Source organism: Aquarana catesbeiana, linkage group LG04, assembly GCF_042186555.1.
Source record: "Aquarana catesbeiana isolate 2022-GZ linkage group LG04, ASM4218655v1, whole genome shotgun sequence".
Taxonomy (NCBI): domain Eukaryota; kingdom Metazoa; phylum Chordata; class Amphibia; order Anura; family Ranidae; genus Aquarana; species Aquarana catesbeiana.
Window position 1 is genome coordinate 45,899,413 of NC_133327.1, and position 15,827 is coordinate 45,915,239.

The window sequence follows — 15,827 nt, forward strand, 5'->3', positions numbered from 1 at the left end:
AAAAAAACTTTAACCAGAAGGTTTTACCACCTTCATGACCAGGGCATTTTTTGCTATTCGGCACTGTGGTACTTTAACTGGCAGTTTCTTGGTCATGCAACACTGTACGCGAATTCAACTTATATATATATATATATATATATTTTTTTTTTTTTTTCCACACAAAGAGCTTTATTTTGGTGGTATTTATTTCACCACTTTGTTTTTTTTGTTTTTTTGCTAAACAAATTAAATAATACCAGATATTTTGGAAAAGATATGTTTTTTCTTGGTTTCTGGTATATAATTTTGCAAACAAATAATCTTTCTTCGTAAATTTAGGCCAAAATGTATTCTTTGGTAAAAATATAGGTGTATATTTATTTAGTCTGTGTGAAATTTGTAGAGTCTTCAAACTATGGCTATATTTGAAGATTGATCAATCCTGATGACCTAGGACAGTACAAATACCCCCCAAATGACACCTTTTTGGAAAGTAGACAGTCCAAATTATTTAGTTAGAGGCTTGGCAAGTGTTTTGAAGCTGTAATTTTTTTGTCACAATTTTTTGCAAAATAAACAAATTAAATAAAACGTTATTTCCCATATTTTTTTTTTTTTACATACTGTCACCAGTGTCATTATATGACTGGTATGGTGGTGATTAGGGATACTGACTGGTAGCTGTGTGTAAAAAAAAATAAAAAAATTTTTTTACACATACTGTCATCAGGAGTAGTTCAGTGTCACCATAATGATGATCACTGTTATAAACAATAGTTTTAACTGTCATAAATGGCTTTCATTTGTTTGCTATTGTGATGCTGTGGTTGGTTACATCTGATCACATGGTACAGGGTGCTTTGACTGGCCCAGGTACCATGTGATAGCTGTGGGCCAATAACAGCATCACAATAGTAAGCAGTTACATAGTAGGTGAGGTAAAAAAAAAAAAAAAAAAAAAAAAAAGACACAAGTCCAACCTATATGTGTGATTATATGTCAGTATTACATTGTATATCCCTGTATGTTGCGGTCGTTCAGGTGCTTAGCTAATAGTTTCTTGAAACTATCGATGCTCCCCGCTTAGACCACCACCTGTGGAAGGGAATTCCACATCCTTGCTGCTCTTACAGTAAAGAACCCTCTACGTAGTTTAAGATTAAACCTCTTTTCTTCTAATTTTAATGAGTGGCCACGAGTCTTGTTAAACTCCCTTCATGACAGTTTTGCTTACATGTAATCGCTATGATTGGTCATAGCAATCACATGATAACCCAGCCGCTCACAGGAGACTGATCACTGTTTCCACTGGACACAGCCATAAGGGTATCATGCTGCTGTGTGCCCGACGTAGCAGTATGCAGTCACGCCTGCATCTGCCACCCACCCACAGTAAAATGTATTGTGGGCGGGCAGCAAGTAGTTAACATAGCTCCCAACTGTCCCTCATTTGGAACCCAATTCCTCTGTCCCTCCTTCATCCTAAATTGCCCTTTGTTTTGGCCTGATGTATCTCTAAAAAAAAAAAATAAATACCTTTTTTTACTGTCCTAGACCTTTTATTTAAAATATAAGTTATTCGATTTGTTAATTTGATAAGCCAAAATTAAAGAAAAGTAGGGATATAAAAAAAAAAATTGGGTGAAAACAATATTTTTGTGCATTAATCCTCAAAGTCCATGTTACTGAAGGCAAGGCAGGGGTATGTCCTTCGCTTATATACTTCATGCTATAAAGAAGCCTTTTTCAACTTTACCACTGAGGAACCCTTGACCTAAATTTCAGTTCTTGAGGAACCCCTGTTAAAACTAGTTCATTAGGGGGTCAGTGGGAAAAATGCCACTTACTTTGGTTGCCAATGCAAAGAATGCCCCCTTACAGTGGCGGTAAGAATGCCCCCCTTGTAGACAGCTGATAAAATAATTGGTGTCATGCAACTTGCTCTGCCAAGTGGTGGTGGCCCTGGAACTATGCAGGCAACGTCAAATGGAAGCTCAATCAGCCAAAGTTCAAGGAACCCCTAGCAAGTTTTGGAGGAAAACCAGGGTTCCAAAGAACCCTGGTTGATAATGGCTGCTACAATGTGTCCCTTTTTGCGATCTCACAAAGTTGGGAGGCATGGTATAATAGTATCTAGATTGACATCTTCAACAACACTGCATGGTACATGTTATGACCCCCTTCATGCGTCAGTACCACACACAATCCTTTAAGGGCCCCTATAGGGGTCTCTAAACTTTCTAATCAAAGGGACAGTTTACTGTCCTTCAGACTTTAGGGCGGGCCGAATTGTGGGCAGTGGGAGTAGACGTCAGTGGGAAAAATAATGCCCCATTGTTGATTTCAGTGAGGGTAATTGTGCCCCATTATTGGTGTAAGTGGGAGGAATTGTGTCCTATCATTGATGTCATTGGGCCCCATCATTGATGCAATTGGGCCCCAATGTTGGTCTTATTAGGAGGAATTGTGCCCTATTGTTGGTGTTAGTGGGAGGAGTTTTGGCCCATCGTTGGTGTCAATGGGAGGAAATGTGTCCCATCTTAATTGGTGTCAGTGGGGAAAATTATGCTCCATTGTTGGTATCAGTAGATGAAATAGTGCCCAGAGGGATGGATAAAAGCAAGCAAAGGGCTGCATCTGACCCCCCCCCCCCCGGGTCGCAGTTCGGAGACTACCACCCTATAGCATATAACATTGTATTTTGGTAACTGTATGGTGTCAATACATGTATTAATAGTATCCAGTCTATCAACAGGGGTGTGGGCAAACTATACCACTGCTGGGGGTGTGTACATTGGTTACTTTTAGGCCCAACAAAGGGCAGGTCAATGGTATTGGGTGCCTGAGGTTTGATCACAGGATAGGATAGCTTGGTATTGTTATCCAACAGTATAATGGTGATGTGACTATGTTGTGTATATATATATATATATATTATATATATATATACACATACACACACATACATACATACATACACATACACACATACATATACACACACACATACACACCAGCTGGCAGCTGGTCACAGTCACCTTGGGTTGTTTTGGGGATAGGTAAATCTGGGATTAGATTGGGTAAAACTATTTCAGAAACAAAAATTGTCGTTGAAGGCCAACGCATTTCAGGGGCTGTACACCAGGGCTGAAATGTGAGATGAAAGATAACATATAATAATGCTAATAAATATCCATCATACACTTGACATGCAATATAAAAATAAAGGTTATCTTTGAAAAAAACATTTTTTACAAACTATAATTTTAAAAGGGATATTAAGGCTTAAATTTTTTTTCATTAAAATAAACATGCATACTTACCTGCTCTGCGTAATGGTTTTGCACAGAGCAGCCCCGATCCTCCTCTTCTTGGATCTCTTCACTCCTGGCTCCTCCTCTTCAACAAGTGACCCATTCCAAATTCCGTGTTCCGAATTACAAATTTGTGTGAAGCCACTCGTCCGGGTCTATTGACACAGATGCACACACTCCACCACGAATGTGAAAGAGCCCTTATGGCACACATCTGCACCAGTACTAATAAAGTAAAATATGTAATAACTTTATTACAGCAATAGGCATAAATATCTGCAGGAGCACATTGATGTACAAAAAGCACATCTACACAAGTAGTAAAAAACAATTAATAACTGGTCCATGACAACCTCAGCCACAAGTGACCAGGGGCGGACTGACCATTCGGGCACTGCCTGAGAGCCCCATGGCACTAAGAGGCCCCATCAGGGTTGCCAGCCTCAATAAAACCAGGGACAGTATGTAAAAATCTGTTTTTTTTTAAATCCCAAGATTATAGCTGCCCCGCCTCTCCAATACCTTTTCTGTGTGTGTGTGTGTGTGTGTGTGTGTGTGTGTGTGTGTGTGTATATATACTGTGTGGCCCCATAATCTATTGCCTGGGGGGCCCCATAATCTCCTATTGCCCGGGGGCCCCATAATCTTCTCCTATTGCCCGGGGGCCCCCATGAGTTGTCAGTCTGCCCCTACAAGTGACTATACGATATTATAAACCAGCTGCATAAGGACCCAAAAAGAGACCTGCTCTGGCCTGACCCGGGTCACTGTATATAAAAGCTCAAACCAAAGTATATCAAAGCTCAGAGAAATAATAAAAAAAGGATTGCACAAATCGAAGCATGAATACAACATAGTAAAAAGTCCCTAAATCAGTGCATGAGAAGCGGGTGGTGCCTCCCGAGTGAAACAACCTGCAATATTATACTAAAATTAAATATGTGCTTTCTGAAAATTAACTTTCCTATTCAAGTTGATTCTTATGCCCTGTACACACGGTCGGACATTGATCGGACATTCTGACAACAAAATCCATTGATTTTTTCCGACAGATGTTGGCTCGAACTTGTCTTGCATACACACGGTCACACAAAGTTGTCGGAAAATCTGATCATTCTGAACGCGGTGACGTAAAACATGTACATCGGGACTATAAACGTGGCAGTAGCCAATAGCTTTCATCTCTTTATTTATTCTGAGCATGCGTGGCACTTTGTGCGTCGGATTTGTGTACACACGATCGGAATTTCCGACAACGGATTTTGTTGTCGGAAAATTTTATAGCCTGCTCTCAAACTTTGTGTGTTGGAAATTCCTATGGAAAATGTGTGATGGAGCCTACACACGATCGGAATTTCCGACAAGGTCCTATCACACATTTTCCATCTGAAAATCCTATCGTGTGTACAGGGCATAACTGATGGTAAAAACAAGGGACGCTGCTATTATCTCTTAACAGGAGCAAGAGCTTCTTTTGGGCGTCAGCGTCATGTGTTGTGGTTTGCCGCAATTTATCGAGCAACAACCATGGCAAAATAGCACCGTGATTGGAGTGCCATTAAGAAGTAACAGCATCACAAATGTGTCCCACGTTTTTCCACGATTCTGGAATTGTGGGCAGAATCGCCAAGTGTGAATGGAGCCTAATACTAGAACACAAGATCCATACATACACTTATTAAACCAGAACGTCAGTCAAAAACAAAATAACAAAACATAAAGAATAGACCATTAAAAAAAAAAACAAAAACAAACATAATTAGAACTGTCCCCCACAGTACTTATTTCCTAGCACTAGATGTCCTAATGCCGCGTACACACGATCGGAATTTCAGCCCGCAAAAGACCGATGAGTTTTTCGTCGGAAAATGCGACCGTGTGTATGCTCCATCGGACTTTTGCTGGCCGAATTCCAGCCAGCAAAAGATTGTGAGCACGTTCTCTATTTTTCGATCAGAAAAAGTTCCTATCCGAAAACGCGATCGTCTGTGGCAATTCCGACGCGCAAAATTCCTACGCAAGCTCGGAAACTATTTGACGCATGCTCGGAGGCATTGAACTTCACGGTCGTAAGTTCAGCTAACTTTTGTGTGACAGTGTGTATGCAAGGTAAACTTGAGTGGAATCCCGTTGGGAAAGCCATCATATCTTTTTCCAATGAGAAGTCCAATCGTGTGTACGCGGCATTAGTCTTGTGGGTGGAATGACGGCCAGCGTCCTTCAGCTGACTTCCTCTGAGTCCAGGTTGTCTTGAACCCCCCCAGCCTGTGACTGTCAGCGTGCTCCTTGCCCTCACATGAACTTGTACTGCTTCTCCGCCCCACCACTGAGACCGATAACAGGTCACTTTCAGGTACTTACACTGCTTTCAAGTAAGGCCCCTTTCACATTGGGGCTGTTTGCAGGCGTTATTGCGCTAAAAATACCGCCTGCAAACCGCCCCTAAACAGCATCCGCTGTTTGTTCAGCGTGAAAGCCCGAGGGCTTTCACACTGAAGCGGTGCGCTGGCAGGACGGTAAAAAAAGTCCTGCCAACCGCTTCTTTGGAGCGGTGAAGGAGCGGTGTATTCACCGCTCCTAAACCGCTCCTGCCCATTGAAATCAATGGGACAGCGCGGCTATACCACGGTAATACCCCGGCTATAGCCGTGCTGTACGAGCGGATTTAACCCTTTTTTGGCCCAGCGGGGGTTAAAACCGCACCACTAGCGGCCGAATACAGCCGCAAAAACTACGGTAAAACAGCGCTAAAAATAGCGCTGTTTTACCGCCGACACCCCCACCGCCCCAGTGTGAAAGGGGCCTAAAAGAATACAGTATGTATTATAAGCATGATGTATAAACCTGTTCAGCTTTGGAAGATTTACCCCCCCCCCCTTTATGACTAGGCCATTTTTTGTGATGAGGCACTGTTACTTCAACTGACAACCCAAATAAAATCTTTGTCTTTATATTCCCACAAATAGTTTTCTTTTGGTGGTATTTAATCATCTCTGCGGTTTTTCCTTTTTGCACTATAAACATAAAATGACCGACAATTTTAAAAAAGAAAAAAAAAAAAAAAAAAAAAAAGATTAAAAACATATCCAAAAAGAAATGTAAAAGCTCTAAATTTCATCATCAATTTAAGCCAATATGGTAAAAAAAAATAAAATAAATAATCCCAATAAGTGTATATTGATTGTAAACACTATAACATTTGTGAAAACCAAACTATGGGATAGATTAATGGAATATTTATTTAATTTTTTTTTTTACTACTAAGTTACTAGCAAGTTTAATAGCCCCGCTAAATACTCTCAAAGTAGCGCTATCGCGCTAATTAGCGCCCAAACGGTATTCACTATAGCGTTGGTGAAAAAAATACTCCCAAAATCGAATTTACTATAGCTCCCAGACAATAGATAGTGCCCAAACCATTACTCCAGAGAATTGCACATGCAAATAATGTATTGAGCATAATATGATCACCTAAATGGTTCTTAAAGATGTGGTATATTGTTTAAAGATAATCTGCTTTAAAAAGTGATATATACTGTACAATGAAATATCTTTAAAAGTCTGAGAAGAGATAAATTCCCTTTTCTCTGTACAACTAGGTGCCAATACAACTGAGCATGCTCAGACATGCAAACTACTCAGTTTAACTCCCAAGCATGTTTTACCAAGAGTTATAGTAAATACCAAAATCAGCGCTGGCCTAAAAAGTGTTTGAGAGTGAAAATGAGAGTTATGTAGCAAGTTTCAGCCATTGATTCTAATGGTATAATTGTAACGTCCCCAAATAAACACTTTTCATGTTGATGAGATGAACTGTATCTTTCTCTTAAAGGAATTGTCCTTGCAACAATGTTGCTTCTTCTTCATCCAATTTTGTTTTTAAGAATGCTAGAATGTGGAATGTTTTCATGTTTTGGTAAAATATATTTTTCTCTGTCTCTCTCACTTGTTGCTTTCCATCTCACAAATCTTTACCCAAACTCACACAGGTGTCTTTGCAAACCACAAACAATACCATTGCTGATGCAAATTTAAAATGAGTCACAATTGTGTGTTTAGTATTTCCAAATCATAATTTGAGCACAAAAATGTGATATTTGTACCATCAGAAATAAAAATGTAATTCTCAAAATTCAGAGGGTAACATCACTATTCTACACTCACACACCAAGGACAGTGGCAAACAGGTTAGCACTTCTGCCTAGCAGCACTGAGGTTCTTGGTTCGAATCCCAAGCATGCCACTTCATGTAGAGAAGTTGTTTGTTCTCGCTATGTTGTTAAACATGATTTAGGTCCTAACATTAATTATGTCTAAATGTAGTATTTATGTGTAGGAGGGTTCCACCACCATTGCAAATAGTGTCATATATGTTTGGGCAAGGACTATAATCACCCTTACATTTCCCAACCAGCACTAATTGCAGCCACTTACCAAGCCTAAACTCACAAAATGACAGCTGTTTATCTCTCAGCATGCTGACAGTAATCAGCCATAACCAGCCATTAAAACAGATGGCATATACCAGAAACAGGTTGTTCAAAGGCTCTCTGGCTTTCCACAGTACATCTGCATTGATTAACTTCTTGCACACCCTGAGACTTAGGACTGGCACCACAGAGATGCAGCCTACATACATGTGGCAGCACAGTGGCTAACTGGTTAGCCCTTCTGCCTAGCAGCACTGAGGTTCTTGGTTCAAAGTCCAATCCCACTACCTGGCTAGAGGTTTATATCTTCTTCCTCTGTTGTGGTGTTAAAGTTTCTTTTTCACCAGTGATTACATTTTTTTTGGGTTTCACATAATGATCACAAAAAATAACCTTATAAATCTAGAACTGTGGTGTTTTGGGCCAGATATGGATGTATAAGTCTGGTGTGATCCTGCACAAATATTTTAATGCAGTATGCTGATGGACGAATACGTTTCGTACCTTCCACATGCCCAACAACATACAAGTTTAATTTGGAGATTTTTGGGATCACTGATCATGGCCAGAGCCTTGGACATTTGTTATTTTGAGGTTTAACCTGCACAGATATCTATGCTGATGCATTCTTTTATTTGTAAAGAGTGTGTATTTCTAATGAACAGGTGTGAGCACTTGAGGCCTACATGAAGAGACAGAATCAATTACACTGGTGGGTGTGTCCTTTACAGGGTGGGTCTAGGTGGGTGTGCTAGCAAACATAGCTAGGTTGTTTAAAGAAGAGGTCCAGCCTGAGCTTTTTAGGCTGGGCTTCTCCTCTGGGTCACAGAAGTGCAATTCGTTTTGCACTCCATTGACCTGTTTTCAGTGGAGAGCGGTCTGAAGTCCACTCTTCGCTCTTGGTAGATTGGCTGGGATTTAAACTCATAACTTGGAGACATCTGAGCAGACCACCAAGCCATTGTGCCAAGTACACTAAGATCTGCATAATAGTGTAGTATGATTAAAGAGTGAACATAAATAACTACTGCTTTATAGTCACCTAAATAAAAATCAAAAACATACAACAAATATGTAACTTTACAGAATAGCAGACATTACTCTGCAATACTAATTCATAACTGCATTCGTTAGCAAAAGAAGAAAACAAACTAGGAATACTAATTGAAATAAACATAAATAGATGCACACGAGGTAGAGCACATCTCACATAAAAATGTTTTATTCACATTCAAGGATCATGCTTGCAGTGCAGTGCTATATAATAACTTGGTAGCAACTGGCACTTGCAGATCTGCAGAATCACCATTTCCAAATTTACTAAGACATGCTTCTAATAGCGCAATTTTTTTGTTCACATGTTCACTTAGTTGAGCTCTTAATTGCCTTAAATGGGAGTTATTACATGTAGAGTGCCCAGTACTTCCCGGGACTCTTAGTAAATGACCCCCTAAGTGACACTGACACTTTTTTGGAAACCAGTGACACTAATACAGTGATCAGTGCTACTAATATGCACTGTCACTGTACTGATGACACTGCTGGGAGGGGGTTAACATTAGGGGTTATGAAAGGGTTAACTGTAAGCCTAGTTGGTGTATTAGTGTAGTGGGGGAGTTGCTTTTACTAAGGGAAGGCATGGATCCATGTCCTTGCTTTGCAGAAACACAGGATCCATGCCTTCTGTACTCCAGCACACAGGCAGAATGGCAGTCTGCCGTTACAGAACGAATGATCGGCAGGTGCCGGCGGACATTAGTCCGCGGGACCCGCTGATCAGCTTTGCACACTCGCGCTCGCTACCCGAAAGTGCGCAGCGTGGCTGCCCTGTAGCCGTAAAAAAACTGCTATAGGGTGATCGGCAAGTGGTTAATGATTACAGAGCTGCATTCATTTGTGTATTTTATTCTGGCTGGGGTTGAGCTTTAACACCTTGGTGACTCAGTCATGAAACAACCAGACATTCTTCTTCCCTCCATATAAAATGGACCTTCTACTGACATTCGTAATAAAGTTTAGCTTGCTAATAATGGAATGAAAATCAGAGTACTTGGCTCATACCAAGCAATATACCTAATCGGATATAATTAAAAAGGGATTGACAATGCAGGACTAAGCGAGGTCCGCGTTTCCTGTTCAGAGATCCCCTTCGGATCTCAGGATAGCTTTCCTTACCAACTGCCATTTATTGGTGTTACATTGTGCTCTGGTAATGGCTTATGGCTCAGGGGATTTGTATAGTTGCAAAGTGTGATAGACTCACCCGGGACAGAGGCTTTTTGAGGGGACTGAATGCTAGCCTCTTCCCTACTGATTATGGGCCCTGGATTTTAAAGGGAACAATACTCTTTGTGAGGTGTATGCCTTGGGGCCCTTGAAGTAATGTTACTTTGGATTTATGTCCATGTCTCCCCAAGACAAGCAGACGCTGGGATCCCTGTATATGACCTAACTGCCATATTAAAAATAGTGAATGCTTCATACTGTTGGGACTCATAGCAGATGCTGATGTCATCAGCAAGCCACCTTTCTGGGGTTGTCTGCTATAATGTGTTTATTGCAAGTATGTCTAGTGAACCTACTAAGGGTTTTCCATCCATTGTTTATTGTGCTAATTACTCCAGGGGTTTGACCTTTCAGGTCGAACGTATTGCTCCTGGGGCCGCTCTCCCAGGAATGCCATCCGCAACTCCCGTTGGTCACTGACCTGTTGCTCTGGGGTTGGAAAGCACTTGCCCTGTTGTATACCAGCATGGAGGGCTCCAATCTGCTGCATGAGCTCCAGGTATTTATCCACAGACACAGTCCTGGTGTATGCTGAAAGGATGATCCTCAGCAGCCCGGGAACCCTGATGCCAGGTCCATATCTCCGCTGGGGTGACAGAAGTCTGCTATCCCAATCTTAGATCCCGTTGGTGGTTTGGATGTTCCAAGAACAAGGAAGCATCCCAGCACTGCTAACCAAATGTAACCCCTGGCCTCCAAACCAACCCCTTTTACCCCATAAATTACATGACCAGGTTTGGAGTAAAATGGCCTTACAGCCTTTTATTTAAACAATTAACGTAACTTAAACAAAAGAAAAAATAGAAAAAATAAAAGAAAAAAGAAAAAAATATAACAGCACTAATAATTTAAATAAATAAATAGTAACCAATATTGAATAAAACCTAGTGATTAGAACACAGGATTACCACAAATCGTGAAACCTGAATGAAACAATATTCATTAAAACAACCACAATAAAGTGAATAAAAAGTCCATATAAAGTGCTATAGGAGGACCTAAAGTCCAGACACCAGTCTTCAGGATGAAAAAGTAAAAAAGAAGAACTTCCTCCACCGCACCTCCGTGGTAACTCAAATTAAAATGCGCGCTTACCATAAGGCAAGCATAAGAAAGCTTGCGACCTTAACCCGGTCGGGGCCTTTACTGGATGGACTATTAAGAAACGACACTCCACTTCCTATAGCCAGAGGGATGATGATACTCGCTATTTCACCAAGCCACAGGAACTCAATCTTATCATGGAGATTAATACAGGACTCCAAGTTGGGGGATGGTACCCATTAGGTAACCCGGGAAGAGAGAGGGAGACACCACAGCGTAATCCTGGGAATACCGTTTATTGTAAAAAGTAAAATAACACTTACAGTGTAGAAGATTCGTATAGCATAAAAAGCAGCCGGCCGGCTAAAACGATCACCCGTCCTGCAGACGGTACATGCAGCACGTCAGCTCAACCCAACGCACGTTTCGTCACACTCTCACGTCGTCTGGGGCACGGGACAGTATATGCTACATTGAGGTTTACAGGTCCCCAAGGGCGGCGGCCAGCTGTAGCCCCCCGCCCACCGCAGACCCCACAACCCGAGCTATAGTGATCTCCCGGACCAGGGAGAGGTAAGCCGCGGCCTGTCCGAACCGCCACCGCCGGGTGCGCCCACCGGAGGAGGGGGGCACGAGGCCTCCATCTGTCCTCCCCCGGCGCACCCCCGGGATCACGGGCCCGTCCCCGCCCACACGGCCCCCCCGGTCAGGAGAGCAGCTTCTTCTCGATTTTAACCGGTAAGTTATGTTAGTTGCTAACACTCTGTGCAATCAACAGCCATTAATAACATCACTTGATAGGGTAGGAGGAGTAGGGGTAAGAAGGGAAGAGTGTAGAAAAGGGGGGGGGGGGTGGCAAGAGGAGTAGGTGGGGTAAGGAGGGGTAGACAGGATCAAACCTTGTTTACAGTGGCTGCGTTTTGATTGGGAACAGTGAGGCTGCAATTGATGGTGTTTTTTTTCAGTTTGTTTGTGCCCCCCCAAAAAAATTTTGAGTGCCAGCCGCCACTGAATACAGGCAATGTCCATGAAGCACAGGTACCTAGTACCATGTACTATTGTCAAGCAAGTGGCACTGCCATAAAACCCAACTGAACTTACAGTTTAAACCAGCTAAATACAAGAGCATCAAAACAAAAAAACAGTTCATTTTCTTTTCTAAAGCAACAACAACCTGAATAGAAAAACCTGTCCCTGCCAGCATGCTGCAAAGAACGGGCTGCATGAGTACTGGAGAAGTGTGCTCAGAAAGCTATGTACAGCACCCTGCTGACCCTTCCCACCAGCCATGATCTTCCTGTTTTGCACAGAGAAGAACAGAGAACCAGTGATGGTTTTCTGATTCTAGGGTATGTAATAAAAATGAAAAATTGTGCTGTAAAAATTGACATCATGGTGGAGGAAGAAGATACCGGGTAAGGCAAAACATAAGTAGATTAAACTTATAATAAACAAGCTTTAATAACACCATCCACACACACAGAACCACCTCACCCAATGAAACACGCCCGTGAGCTGTTAACATTGGTGGAGTTATTTTGGATGCACTTGTTTTTGGTGCCAACTCAATGATCCTGTGTAATAACGAACTCATCACACCCAGAAAAACAAATACTGAGTAACCAATGCCGCGTACACAGGATCGGATATTCCGACAAGAAAAGCCCGATGTGTGTTTTTGGTCGGAAATTCCGACCGTGTGTATGCTCCATCGGACTCCGCCAGCAAAAGATTGAGAGCAGGTTCTCTATTTTTCCAACGGAAAATGTTCCTATCGGAAATTCAGATCGTCTGTAGCAATTCCGACGCGCAAAATTCCTGCGCATGCTCGGAAACAATTCGATGCATGCTCGGAAGCATTGAACTTCATTTTCTCGGCTTGTCGTAGTGTTGTACGTCACCGCGTTCTTGACGGTCGAAAGTTCAGAGAACTTTCTGTGACCGTGTGTATGCAAGCCAAGCTTGAGCAGAATTCCGTCGGGAAAAACCATCCAAGGTTTTTCTGACGTAAATTCCGATCGTGTGTATGCGGCATAAGTTACACTTACCCCACCTAAACTACACCAAGCCTATCACTAAAAGCTAAATGCACAACTGAAATACAGATTCTTGAATTTTACCTGCCATGGGATTGGTAATTGTGTCCATCCAGTCCTATGACCCAGGGGCTCCTGTCAGACAGCACAGCCAAGCCAGTGACCTGACTTTTTGTACTGCAGCTAAACAACACAGCTTGGTCACCAGTTTGCCCCTAGTCAGTGACTGGACAATGAAGGCTATTATTCCACATAGTCCTCCTGTAAGCATGTGGCAGCACAAAACAAAAGAGCTCTGATTGGATTAGAGTGCTGCCACGCATAACAGAAGGCTTATACGAGTACATTCAGTTTTTATACCACTTTTACATATTGTTGCACTTTTGTTTTTACAAATTTTAGGTCAAGCTAACCATAGAGACACTTTCCCAACAATATGTGCATTTAAGATATTTTATGCATGTGATTCACCTGTAAACGCCTCCCTTATGTAGACTTCCAAAACGTCTAAGACTGCTGCAGAGTGCCGCCATATTGGTTATGATGTCAGCAGCCCCAGCAGATTTAGAGCTGTCACTCAGTGATTTGTCAGCAAGGTATTTAAGATTAGAGCTTTCTAATAGTGGCCATACACGTTGCGATAAAACGGTCAATCGAGCGCTGAATGACCAATCGTATAGGTTTAGATCGTGACAGGGTTGATTAATGGCTTTTTTTTGGTCCTGGGTGGCAAGGGAATATGGGACATGTTCAGTTACATGTAGATCAATTGTAAGTGATTCACAAAGACGTAAAAAAAAAAAAAAGTCATTAATCGACCTTCCCACCATAATCAGCTTAGGTCCATCAAAGTTGTTAATATCTGTTGCTTTTCGCTCAATCGGTGTCCAATTCGATTGTTTTGTCAGATCAGACATCAGTCGTTCAGTTTTATTATTGTGTATGGCCACCATAGGAGAGCGAGTAAGACCTTGTTCACATGAGTGGCCAGTAAAGCCAGGCGGTTGAGCACCTGCTTGAACACTGACATCCAGCCACTCAGGGCTGTACACATGCCGTGCCGTACTTTGCAGCCGCGGCAAAAACTAAACAACATGTCACATTTGGCAGGTGATACCAGCACTGAACAAGACCAGTGGAAGTGTATAGAGCCATGCCATAACCGTGCATGTGACTGAGGCACCTGCTCTTCAGAAAGCAATGCGTGTGCGAACAAGCCCTTAGTTGTTAGGGGCCTCATGATGACAAGATGTATAGCACGAGTTGTCCATGCTCGTTTTCCTCTTTGTGGGGGAAGCTGGAACAGCCGGTCCCCTAGATAAGGAACAAATTGGTAGTTATGGCAAAAACTAAAGCATGAGCTATACAAAAGCTGAAGCTAGATCTCCGTGTTGAGTTCTTGGCTATATTTTTGGAAGAAAACTATGGATAAAAAAAAATGACTGTCTGCTAAATGTTTCAAATGAAGCAAGGAAAGACCATAAACGATCTGCATTAATAAGCAAAGTTCAGCTTGGTGTGAATCTACATGCAGTTAAATGGAAAGGTTTATACTGCTGCTATAACTGCTGGACTGGTCTCCTATTCTTTCTGAGAAGATAGCAGTGCAGCCAAAACTTGGGGTGGTATAGCCAGGTTTTTAGCATGTCCCCCAAAGAAAAGAGTCTGTAACAACCGGGGTCCCTTATAAGTTTGTGAGGTATTTGTTTCCTGTCATGGCCCATTCGTAGGCAGGTGCAGTCTGTACTCCCCACTGCATGTGGCACTCGACCAAAGCGGGAGTGCAGGAGGGAGAGGAAGTTGTGAGGAACTTTGTTCCATTATGACTTCCTGCCGTCACAAGGAGAAGCCTGTCGAACTTGGGTGCTGGCACCCCATGTGATTCGAGTGACCATCTTGGTTCAGACCTGAGACTATTTAACACTCCGACTCCCTGATTTGGCACACTTTATGCAAATGGCTAGGGTAGGGATAGAATCCCCATCTGGCAGAGACAGTACGTAGAGGTAGGGAAAGGTTCCTAAAGGAGAAGGGAAAGTGCATGGACTACATCAACCTCTCTTCAGGAAGCCTACCTTTTGGGTGTTGATCAGCCAGGCCACATTCCGCTCCTCGTTGGCATCAAATCTTCAGACCACTGTTACAGTTCGTAAGTGGCTCTCGATGGGTGTGCCTGCCCGCTGGGCCTGAATAAGCTGTGATGAACCTTTCTACAATATAACTGTATTGCCTGACTTGTACTCTCGCTGCACCTTGTCACGTTGTCCAGGGAACGTGCAGTCGGTTGGTAGAATCATGCTTTTCAGACCTTCATTCCTTGGAATTTATGAACCAGGGGCCTTGGTGTGGGAACTGGTTTAATCAGCCCTCTGTAATGGGGGGTACCACTGCATATGGGGATATTCTTCCTTCTGCCCACCATTGTAAGGAGCATTTTTTCCCCTCTGATCCCCAATAAATTTGTTATAGTAGGGGTTCCTTAAGACCTGAAAATTATTTCAAGGGTTACTCTGGGGTAAAAAGGCTGAGAAGGCAAATAAGTAAGCATTTGAAATACTTGATTTTCATGTGTTTAACTTGTATTTTTTAAAGTGGTTGACGTGGTCTCTTTAAGCTAATATTTATCCTTATCTTATCGAGATGTAAATGATGCCATCTTAAACGATTTTCACTGGTTTGCTGAAACATGACCTTGCCATGTGGGCTGACTTGGTTTATTAATTCTATGCTCAGCA

At 42.3% G+C, this 15,827-nt stretch overlaps 1 protein-coding gene across 7 annotated transcripts in view; it reads right to left on the bottom strand.

Moving 5' to 3' along the window:
• Nucleotides 1-15,827, bottom strand: part of PAQR8 (progestin and adipoQ receptor family member 8) — a 109,724-nt gene that overhangs the window by 26,722 nt on the left and 67,175 nt on the right. The window contains exon 1 of one of the 7 annotated variants that reach the window (XM_073625158.1): nt 13,177-13,327. The exons of the other annotated variants lie outside the window; for them this stretch is intronic. The gene's annotated coding sequence lies outside the window, so the exon portion shown is untranslated. Of the gene's footprint in view, nt 1-13,176; nt 13,328-15,827 lie in introns of those variants that run through there. 7 annotated transcript variants of the gene reach the window in all.